The sequence below is a fragment of the Balaenoptera physalus genome (genome assembly GCF_965194825.1).
Source record: "Balaenoptera physalus genome assembly, chromosome: 19".
Classification (NCBI taxonomy): Eukaryota; Metazoa; Chordata; class Mammalia; order Artiodactyla; family Balaenopteridae; genus Balaenoptera; species Balaenoptera physalus.
The window spans coordinates 20,721,359-20,733,017 of NC_138900.1; positions in this window are offsets into that span (position 1 = coordinate 20,721,359).

Genomic DNA, 11,659 nt, shown 5'->3' on the forward strand with positions numbered 1-11,659 from the left:
GAATTTGTGCTTCTTGAACAATGTGATCCTAAGCTCTGGAGTTTTGAAGATCTTGGTTCCCAAGGAAGGACACTCCCACCGGAAGACACAGAGAGAGTCTTTATTCTGGAGGGAAACTTAAAGGAGGAAGGTTAGTGCAATGAACTACATCCCCATTTAATCACTAGCTGTGATTGTCCCCTGGTCACTTCAGACACCTGTGCCAAGGGACCAGCAGATAAGAAGAGCAGTCACCATCTTTGCAGGGTGATTGACCCTAATTATCAGGGGGACGTTAGGCTGTACTTACACAAGGAATGGAGAAGGAAATCTGCTTGGCAACCAGGTGATCTATTTGGGGACTTGTGGCATTCCCTTGCCCAATTATGATGGTAAACGAACAAGTGCAATGACTCTGGCCTAAGAAAGATGTAGTGATCAGAAACTCAAACCCCCAGACCCTTAAGGGTGAAGTTCTGGGCAATGGCCCCAAGTAAGCCATTTAGCCCAGCAGAGGTGCTGGTTGAGGCTGAGGGCAATCAAGGATGGATAGGAGGTAGATGATGGGTACCAGTTGGGACTCTGAGACCAGCTTCAGCAGCAGGGGCTACAGTTCATCTTACTAACCTTCCTCCTCTAAGTTTCCCTCAGGAAAAAATACCCACAAGGTTCTGTGAGAGCTGCTTCCTGAACGTGTATGAAGAAGTGGATCTGAAGAGCTTGAGGGTAGATGGTGGTGGACAGAAGATGCCCTGCCCAGACCCCCTTCAATGAAGGGCTTGTTGTCTCGGCTGTTGGGAGTTCAGCAGATGGCCTCCAGCTGTCAGTTCCTTCCAGAATGCTCTCAACTCCAGAGAGCCACCTCAACCAGGGTCATGCCCAGGGACTGCTGACAAAGGAGCATAAAGGCCGCACCATCTCAGCCCAACTCCAGGCAATTCTGAAAAGCCAGTCTGGCTCCTGAGCTCCCTGCATGGTCAGCCATGGATGTCCTTGGGCTCACATGGCAGCCTGACTCTCCCACTGCCCCATCCTCCTTCCTTCCCCTCCTTTCCCAGGTGTTGATTCCCGGAACACTCCCCAATATAACTCCTGCACGTGAACCTCCATCACAGAGCCAGCTTCCTGGGAACCCTGCCTGCGACATGGGAGAGCCAGACACTCTTCTGTGTGCCCTACAAGACCATGTCCATTTACTCCTCTAAGCAGCATTGCCCCAATGACAGAGATGCATACAAAGATTAAGGAACTTGCCTGTGGTCACAGAGCCAGTAGCAGGTGGACCTCTTCAATGAGCAGAGCCAGCCGGGCTCCAGAGCTCGCAATCCTAGGCTCCCTGACCTGGGGAGTTCAGAGTCCAATGGGAGAGAAACAGATGCAGATTCATGGCCCCTTTTAAGCGCAGAAGCAGGAGAGAATTCAGCTGAGCTGGGCAGAAAAGGAATGTTTGTCAACACCCCCTGGTAATTTTCATTTTGTGTCCCGACCAGTCCCAGCTGTGAAGGGTGAATGCATCCCTCACTCAGCTCACGTGAAGCACCTGCCCCGCACCAGACCCTGGCACAGGGCTGTGTGGAGAACTCTTGTCCCCACTGTGGAATTGGAGCCTGGCTGCATGCGGCGTCCTCCCGCCAGGGTAACCTCCACTCACGCCTCAAGGCAAGGTGACTTCCTCAGGACCACCTGTGTAGAGGAGATGCCAGCCCATGTCCCCTGCCACCCACCACCACCCCAACAACTAGCTGGATGGAGCTCCAAATCCTTACCACCTGCGTGCAGGTCCCCTCGGGCAACCTGACACATCACACCTTTTAGAACTGTCAAGTCTCATCCGCACACTCCTGTGTGATGGGTCTTGGCATGTAACTATTTTGATCAATTACCTATTAATTCATCCATTTTATGCTTCCTTTCTGCCTTAAGCTGGTATTCAATGAGAGACAGCTCCCTCCCACCCAGAGTAAATGGCCCTGTATTGGAGACCAACTTTGAACAGAAAAGGTTCTAAAAACAGGTGTTAAATAAAGCAACAGACAAATAACTATACAGGGTTGCTGTCCTCCTTCGAAACACATGAGCCCACTTTTCCAGACTGCTGGATTCTTCAGTTTTCCGGGTCAACTTTCTTTTCCATCCCTGTCCAGTAGAGTTCTCCAGTTGTCATTGTTTTGACGTGACCACCCTCCATCTTACCTTTTCTATGTTTCCTGTATCACTGTGGTCTTGTTCCTAAAGGAACCACCCCCCACTTGCCATTCCCCTCGCCCCAGCGCCACCCCCACCCTCTGGACCTGACAGCTGTTCTCCTCCAGCTCCAGGTCCTCGAGACTGACTGCTGGCCCTTGGGGGTGGGGGCAGCCGTGGGATGTGGCCTACCTTGCTCATCCTGCCCGGCCTCCCCTGGGGCCCCTGCTCCAGCTCCCAGTTGCCCCCCAGCCCAGGCCCCACTCCTGCCCTTGGAGCTCTGGCATCCTCAGGACTCCAAAACAGGAGAAGAGAGTGAAGATGAGCCCCCCATCCTGCCCCCCACCCACTCCTTCTCTAACATGATTCTAACCTGGGCATTTCTCTCCATACAACGCTCTGAGTCTGCCCATTCCAGCTCTCTCTCAGGAGGCAAATACTCAGGGTTTTGTTTTGTTTTGTTTGTTTGTTTCCCCTATTGGTCTTAGTGTCTCACAAGGAATGGGGAAGGAGAAGAGGAGAGGGAGAGAAGCAAGAGAGAGAGAGGCTGAGACTGTCTATCCAGTTGGCAGTATCCAGAAATGACTTAAATATTAAAAAAAACAAAACAACAAAACTGGAAGTCAGAAGAGTTTGATGAGCTGAATCATTTCAGAGACACCTGTAGACTCCTCCCCTCTTCTCCCAATCCTCTTGCCTGTTTATTGCAGCTACACCCGCTTCATCCCTCAACACCCCTCTGGGACTTTCCGGGGCCCCCAGGTGCACCCAGCCATCTCTGGCCACTCCACCTCAGGCTTGCACCTCGCAGGCCCTCCACCCGACCATCATCTAGTCCCCAAGACACTAAAACCACAGCTGAGCTCCCATGGCTCCTACCGCCCAGACCTGATACGGAGCTCTCACCTGTCTATCACCCTGGCCCTGCTGAATCCCTGGCAACGCCCATCTGTCTCGTCAATCTCATTACTGCAGAATCCATCAAACTCTCTTCCACGCCAAAAGTGATAGCTAAGGACGTTGTATTAAATTGTCAGCCCCACCCAGCTTTTCCCAAAAGGCCTAGACTCTCCATTAATTTATTCTTTTACTCTCTCATTTAAGAAAGAGGTAGGAAAAGCCCATGATGTATCAGGCACTGTTTTCGGCATGAGGGATTCAGAGACCAAGGTGGATATGGCCCCTGTAGTCCGGGAGTCCATTACTAGAATAATCCAAGAAATCATTGTATGTGAATTAAGAGTTAGTCCAGAGGAAAAATAGGGTTCCTGAAAACTCAGTCTCTCTGCTTATGAAGAAGCAAGCCCCCAGCTTTTCCCAGCTCGGGGTGTGGGCGTACACCCACCCATGGGGCCAGCTTGGCCCCCGCTGAGGGAACCCGCCTCTTGGAGCAGAGAGGACGCTGAGCTCCCTGGGGGAAGGCGAGAAAGGACAGCCAGTGATGGCAGCGGGCAGCAGGTACAGACACCTCCGTGAGCGCGCTCCAGCAAGGAGGAGGCTGGCTCTTAGCCCAGAGGTAGCTGGGTGCCAGCACTCAACATCTCAAACCAATTTAGTGGGTTGGTGAAAAGGGTGCCATTTTATTTGAGAGAAAGACTGGGGGTGCTCAAGAGGAAAGTCCCTTATTCCTCATCCCAGCATCCCCCTGGAGGTACATTCGAATCATGGCAATTCTCTGGGAAAAAAACAAAAACAAAATCAAAAAATAACTTCCTCAGTCCTTTGGTGCATCCGGCGAGGACCTGGGAGAATGTGGGCTCCAAGCAGGGTTTCTGCTCTCACCCACACTCACGAAAGGCCTCTCCAGAGCCCAGGGTGCACCTTGCCCCAGCATGCCATAAAAAGCTGGAGCACAGGCAATTTCCTTTCAAATTAAGAAGTACAAATATTTCTGGCATGAGGAAAACCCAAGTAGCAACTCAGAATGCATGCGGTTAAGTCCCTCTTATCAATTTACAATATAAAAACATCTCATGCATATAAAAGTGAATTTGGGTAGCAGAGGACTCACAAGCATTCCTGGGTGTTTTTGTGCGCCCAGGTTAGTACATATTTACACGTCGAATGCACACAGGATGATGCCAGGGCCAAATACTGAAAGAAAACATGCGGTAAATGGTTGCTTTTATAAGTCCGGTTCCATTGAAAGGGAATAAAACCTGAGTATTAATGAGATATAATTATATATTTAAAATCTTTTCCCCTGTGCAGTATATAGGATTAATGCCAGTAAACTCACAAACTGCAACATTCTACTCCATTACATCTGCAATGATTAGAGATAGTTTGAACATCTGGCATATAATCTGTGATAGAAAACAGCATTCTGCACTTTAATGGACGTCTGGAGGCTACACATATCCGATTTTATTTCTTTCTGTTAACTCTTTCGTGGGAGGGGAGGATTTTGTTGCCAGGATGCTTCTCCCCTCTTTCTTCCCTTCCTTGCCGTGTCCCCGACCTTTCCCAGGTGCCCGCTGGCCACTGCTCTTTCCATTTTCAACAATGGACTCAGAACGGAAGCCACCAGCTTTGTCAAAAGTCATTTATACACTGCACAGCTGAGCAGCATTAATATTCAGATTTTAAAACCTTTAAGAACATCTACCAATAAAAACGAGGACAATTTCCTCATCATCGGGGAAATCAAAAACATTAAAATGAAGCCGCATCCACGTTTTCGTTGACATGTCGAAGGCATTCTGCACACTCTCTCTTAATTCAGCTCCCTTTCCTAATTGTGTATATGGTAACTTGCCTGTCGAGGCTGAGGGTTCCAATATTTGTACATTTTTGATGCCTCTTAAGTGTGAGTAGCTAAGAATGTCTTTGACTGGCACAGGCTTTCATTGAAAAAATTAGATGATTTTTCTGCTTGTTGTAGGGTGTGTTTAGCCCCAAGCTAAACAAGGAAGGTTTTAGCCCTTCTGCATTTCTATAGGGAAAAGAAAGATCCTTTGGTGAAACGGGAGAGAGTGACAGCACTAGCTTTTGCTTTATTTATTGAAATATTAGCTAATGCCTATACCTTAGGAAACCTAGAAATTGGACTCTCTGAACAGTCATGAAGAATGATAGACAGGCAGCCTCAGTAAACCGGGTGTCACAGCAGAGAGGCCCTGGCGTTTGGGAGGGCCTGTGACGGGCATGCTCCTGAGGCTGGGTTTGGTATGAGAACATGCGTGGAAATGTGCCAGTGGTAAGTGGATTTGGGTGTGAAATAATCATTTTCCTGCCTCGAATTTAATGGCTGGTGCTGAATGCTGTAATAAAGGCCATAGTTACTGCTCATAACTACAGGTGTAATAAGGCAAGATACTGGGCCTTCAGACCCTTCCAGCAATAATTCATGTGGGAATTAAGAAGTCTTAATGAGTCGAATGTGTCACCTGGGACCTCAGAAATACAGTCCTTAGGAAAGAGGAAAGCAGAAAAGACTGGCTGGAATTGGAATCATGAGGAGAGTTATAAAAGATTGCAAATGCAGGTGCTTCTCTCCCCAGCATCCTCTGCCTTTTCGGCCTCTGAGCCTGGGCTCTGGCTTGCCTTTCATTGCAGATTTTAAGCCCTTTGAAGGCAGATTCTTATGAGTTGCCTCTGCCAGATCAATGATTCTCAACCATGGGGCGAATTTACCCCCCAAGGGATACTTGGCAACGTCTGGAGACATCTTTGGTTGTCACTCTAGCAGGGTGGGCGTGCTACTGGCATCTGATGGGTAGAGGCTGAGGCTACAGACACAATGCACCAGGCAGCCCCGAGGACAAAGAGATTATTGGGCCTGTAACGGCAACAGTGCCACTGCCGAGAAGCCCTGTGTAAATGCTCCTACTGAATCACTCTTCCAGTTCTCAAGGACACTCCCTTGCAAAGGCAGGCTCTGTCTCTGGACTCCATGGGGGAGTGTAGAAACCACAGCCAGCCTGAAGGTGCTAAGTTGAAGCACATCCCCATGCTGGATCTACCAGGTTGATTTGGGGGCCACAGGACTCCTGATACAGTTGTTTTATTAATATGCTCCGAATTAGTTTGGAATAAGTGGAAATTCAGATAAGGAGTAGACACAGCGTACCTTGCTCTGTCTGCACAAAGGATTTGCTGAGCATGGGCCATGGGCACAGACACTGCGGGGCACCATTTTTAGAACCTTTTAAGACAAGCAGCTTTCAAGCGTCTCAGTCCCACCCTGGGGATGCCGGCACTCACCGTGCTGGTACAAATGGTCCTGGTCCTTCAGGAAAGCGGTTCAGCAGGACGCCCACTTGTCCGTCCTTTTTAGCCATTAGCGCCAGTTGCTGAACATACTCAGCTTTAATGAAAGGTTTGGTTTAAAACAATCCTGGAATTCTGATTTTTCTCCCCTTTAAAATCTGACTAGTGTTCAGATTTTAAAACCTTTACGGTAGTAGTGTTAGTTCCATGTAGACAAGTAAAAAGGTTCTCCATCCCCAGTTCTCAACTTTAATGTAATCCAGATGGCACATCAGCAGCAGCCCCAGCCCCAACCTCGTGACCTGGGGCGAGTCCAAAATCCTTCCCAAGAGTCCCAGGGCCAAGGACTCCAACTTCCATCTCAGCCAGATTCAGGAGCTTCTGGTGTCTCTTTATTTCTACCCGGCTTCTACTGTCAGCCAAACCCTCTCATTTCTCTTAAACTCCCTTTCACCTCCCACCTAAAGTATCACTTCCTGGCGGAAGTTTTACTAATGATGCAGGAGTAGTAGAGTTGGGGGTGGGGGTGCGGATGTCCAGAAAGGGGCATTGCACTTCCACATAGCAGAGAATTTAAAAATAATTCATAGATTTCTCTCTTCTTTAACAGGCTCTCATCCTTTCCACAAACTTGGATTTCACTTGTTCCCTTATTACCAGAACACCTCTCTCTCCCTAGTTCATTGACATTCCAGCAACCCAAGTAAATGAATTCATAATAAATCCTAGCACCTTATTACATGAAGCAAGTTAGCCCCTCTCCCTCTGACCCCAGACCCAGTGCCAGGCCCCACTGCCCACCATCCGCATTCACACAGACCTATTCTGAAATTCAGCAGCTGCACCACTGGTTAAGCCAACTTCTCCAAATTTTAGCTCCCAGAAAAAGGGAAGTTATTTCCTTGCTCATATGAATTGTGCCATCCTACCCCTTACAAACACACATCCTCAGAAGGCAGAAGTGAACTCAGTCACTTTTATGTAATTTTCCTCTATTATATGGAAATATGGTTTTTCAGGCCTACTCTGACTTCCCTCTCCCCACACCTGGATCAGGTGATATCCTATCATCTGTTCTCCTCAACTCAGGGCCTTTTCTGTCCTTCCTAGCAAAGGTCCCCTTTTATTGGTGATTAGTGTGTGTCTCATTATTTGATTGGTGTCTGTCTCTCCCACTAGGCTGTAGTTCCATGAGGGCAGGGACAATGCCGCTTTTTTGCCGACCCCCGGCACAGTGTCTGACACACAGTGTTCAGTTGTACGTATGTGTGAGGGAGAGACAGGGAGAATGTTTTAAGAGAACAGGCCACATCATAGCCCTTCATCTTCTTCACAACCTTAGGGTATGTAGGTAAGGGTCTGTGTGTGGGTGTGTGTATGTGTGTTTGTACAACCTGGGAAAAATGATACACTCTTGTCTGTTAAGATCCCTAGACACAGTGACCTTGCACATGCCCAGAAGATGATCATGGAGTAGGTGGTCTCTATTTGGGTCCCTACCCAACAGTGATCTGGAACCAGGCATTTTTATTGAAATCCAGAAAACTTCCCCTCTGGAAACTTACCTCCTGTTCAATGCTCTCCCATCCCCTGGCACCTGACGTCCCCAAGGTGTCCTCCCTCACCCAAGCCCCCGATCTCAAGGGCCTATCTCCAGGGCAGAAAAGCACTTCAAAAGTTCAAAGACCTTAAAGGTAAGGATCCAAAGTTGGAACACTACATGGAAAGAGTCTCTTTGGATGGTGTTTGGCCTGGGGTAGCTGCTCCCAGCATCTCCCAGTCTCACCAGCCACCGTCGTTCTGACCTTCTTGTCCGATTGGAAGGCCAGCCCCGAGGACCGAGGTTCCTCTCACCCTCAGGGAACAGTGACTTTTCTCCTTGGCCTTTCCAGAAGTGCCTTTTCCCCAACCTCTTTTCTGGCTACTTTCTTCCACACACCGTCTGGGTCCACAGGCAAAAGCTTTGACATTGGACTTGTGTAGGACCGACCTCACCATGTTCTCTAGGGCAGTCAGTAGCATTTCAATATGCAAGAGGCTCTTCCACTCCAGCTCCCAAAGATGATGTCTGCAGTTTATTTCATTCACTCAATCATTCAAAACCAAAAGAGTTATTGAACACCTAACTTGTGCCAGGCCTTAGGCTGTGGGGCAAACACAGAGGAAGCCAGCTCAGGTATTGTGTCCCCTGGAAGGAAGGAGCATATACACAGCCAACATTACTCAAAGGGTAATTAGTGTCTGAGGAAGAAGTGCCAGAGACCCTAGGGTGCATTCTGGCTGGGGATTGGGAAAGGCTTCTTATAGGAGATGGCCCTGCTGTTGGCCCTAAAGGTCTTACAGGATTGAAAACGGAAGTTGGAGAAGGAAGCAAGCCAGGCAAAGTGAATCAGCTTAATCAGTTAATCTGACCTGTCACACCTTGACTTTGAGATTTATCCAGATGATAAAGATCTCTTTATAGTCCCTTCTTTGTTTCCAATTAAACTATGGCATTTTCTCTTTTATTCCGTTGTTAAACATTGATCTTGAGCCAGTGAAGACCTGATTCTTCCAAGGATTTGGGAAGTGGTGGAAATGGTAGTGCTGACCAGAAAGAGAGGTGGGCAGGGGCAGGGTTAGGGTGAAGATGCTTTGGGGAGCCCCAAGGCTGTGGTGTGGATGGAGGCCATGTCAGAGCTAAGGCCAAAGCTTGGAGGTCGGACCCAGCCCTGTGGGGAACATGCCCTAAGGCTGCTGTATGCCGATTTGCACCTTCTCCTCCATAAGACTCATCCTGGGGTTTCGGGGACAGGACAAACTTCGTGCTCTGGAAGCATCACTATTTCAGAGTGGTTCCAGGTCCAGAGAGGAGAAAAGAGGCTCCTCTGTGTTGATCATTAGAGCTAGATTTCTATTAAAAAATTACTTTATTGGTTTTTATTTTATACCCACCCTATTTCCAAAGGGATTTGAGGTAGCTTCTCATAAAAATTGGTATATCTATTTACACAGGCTGGTTAAAATACAAATAAATTGTAAAGCTCAGAAGCCAGATAGGGAGTGGGAAAGCTAATGGCCCAGTGAGCCGACCTCCACTGCCTCCACCCCCTCCCCACCCTTCGTGGGGTTTGGTGCTTTTGACTTTCCCAAGACCTCATGGCTGGTGGATCCCCTCTACAGATGAGCTGGGTGGGACACACCATGCCTATTTTCTGGCTGAGCCACCTGAGAAGTTAAGCAATGCTCTCAAGGTCCAATTAGGAGCAGAGCTGGGGCCAGTGCTCAGGACACGGATTCTCTCTGTTCCTTCTACTTCCTTCCAAGATTGTTTGTCAACAGACACAGAGGGTCCCCTGTCTTCAAGCTTCATGTGCCTCCCTGCACAGATATTCGAAAATGGCTGCACTTAATTTGGAGTAAGTCTGCCTGTGAGGAAATGGGCATTTACATCTGTCACGTAAGGGCTATTGGGGTCCTTGATTTAATTCCTGAGGACATACCTCTCCACATCTGAGAAATGTAGCCAGATGAGGTGTGGGTACACAACGGGGCGTGTCCTCCACAGGCACTGCCCTGCGGCACGGCTGGCCTTTTAAGAGCCAACATCTTTCTGGTCCAGATTGCAAGTTTGCGAGTGGGATGCAGCTTTCTCTTCCATGTTATCTCTTCATCTTCCCTGGTCATCCTTCTCTGCAATGGTCACTGGAAGTTCCACATATGGCCTCCTGCCGCAATTTGCTATGAGAATAACCGAGGATTCAATGTGACAAATATATCTTACTCTCCCCTTGGTCTGGCACAGGGAGAGAGCAGTGTGGGAACGGCTGTGCTGTTGTACCTTTTAGGTCCAGTTCAGCTCTCAGTCTATCCACATGGCAGAGAGACAAGCCAATGTCTGCAGAGGGACGGGCAGACTGAGAAAAAACACCCAGCTTTAAGTACACTATCTATCTACATCACTTGTGAATCGTCCCATGGAGACTTTGGTCCATCAGGTTGGTGACCAATAAACTGGGGTTATGGGCTCCTAGGCGCACTTGAGGAGCAGGACACCCTTTCAGCACTGCATGAATTCAGTGCCCACTTACCGTCAGAAGAATCCCAGAAGAAACAGAAATGAACATTTGTGCATTTTTTCATGTACTGAAATTATCTTTTTTTCTTTTTTTTTTTTTTCTTCTAGGGAAACAGCACTCCCACACCTTAAGGGAGGGAGCCACGATGGAGTGATATCGAATGCAAATCCATTCTAAGAAGGCTGTGGGGGCCACCTGGTGTCCGATGCAGACAGGGCCTGCTGCTAGGTGGATGGGAGGGCGGGAGGCAGGGTTGGGGGTGAGGGGGGAGAGCCTGATGCCTTCTTATCCATGTTAAAAACAGCCCATCAGGAGGATTTGAAGGGGGTGGGGGGTGGGGAAATCACCTTATGTTGTGGGAAGCAGATCAAAGCAGAAGAGATAATGTCTCCACAAGAAAAGAGTGAACAGAAAGTGCCGTTGATGAAGAAAGCCTGGGAGAGGTACAGGCCCGGCCCTGGATGCCAGGCTAGACTTCACGACTGTCTGGGTAGGTGCCTTCAAAGAAAGAGCAAAACCACTTGTTCAGGCTTCAGGCACACATAGATACTAACGCTTCCTGGGTGTTATCTCTCTGGGTTTATGTTGCCTGAAAAATGTAGTCCCCATCACTGGCTTTCTGTGCGGAGCTGAAATAATTCATCAAATATTTGGAATGTGTAATTAAATATCTAATGCCAATTAGCAAATTACTAATGAAATAATCAGGGGCTTTTATGGTTTATAGTTTGGCTCGAATTTTAATTCTAAGTGGTTATTGATTCTAAATAGAGTCTGAGTTGCAGAACGTTAGGTATATGAAATGAGAAGGGAGAAGAAGGTTTGGGGGCTGTGGTGGTGAGCGCTGAGGGGCACTAATCCTCACGATGTTCCGCCAGCAGGTGCGGGAAGTGAAGGAATGTGTAAGGGGTGCCCTCTGTCCATCGTCAATAGTGGAATCGGGGAAGACACGCAGAGGTTTGCTGTGGAGGCCCAGGGCCTGTGTCACACACCTCCCAGGGTCATGTTACAGCCCATCGCTGTATGATTACAGGCCAGTGAAATGCGTGACACCACACCATGCTCCCTAGAGGCTCTGCCACACCAAACCCTAGGGATGAGCAGTGGTGGCCGGAATATGGAGCTTCTGAGGCTGCCTTGCTCCTGTAGGCGGGGAGGTGACAACGGCAGTCTTGGGAATTTCCATGTGTGAGAGAGCAGACTGCAAAGAAACTGGCACTTGACTA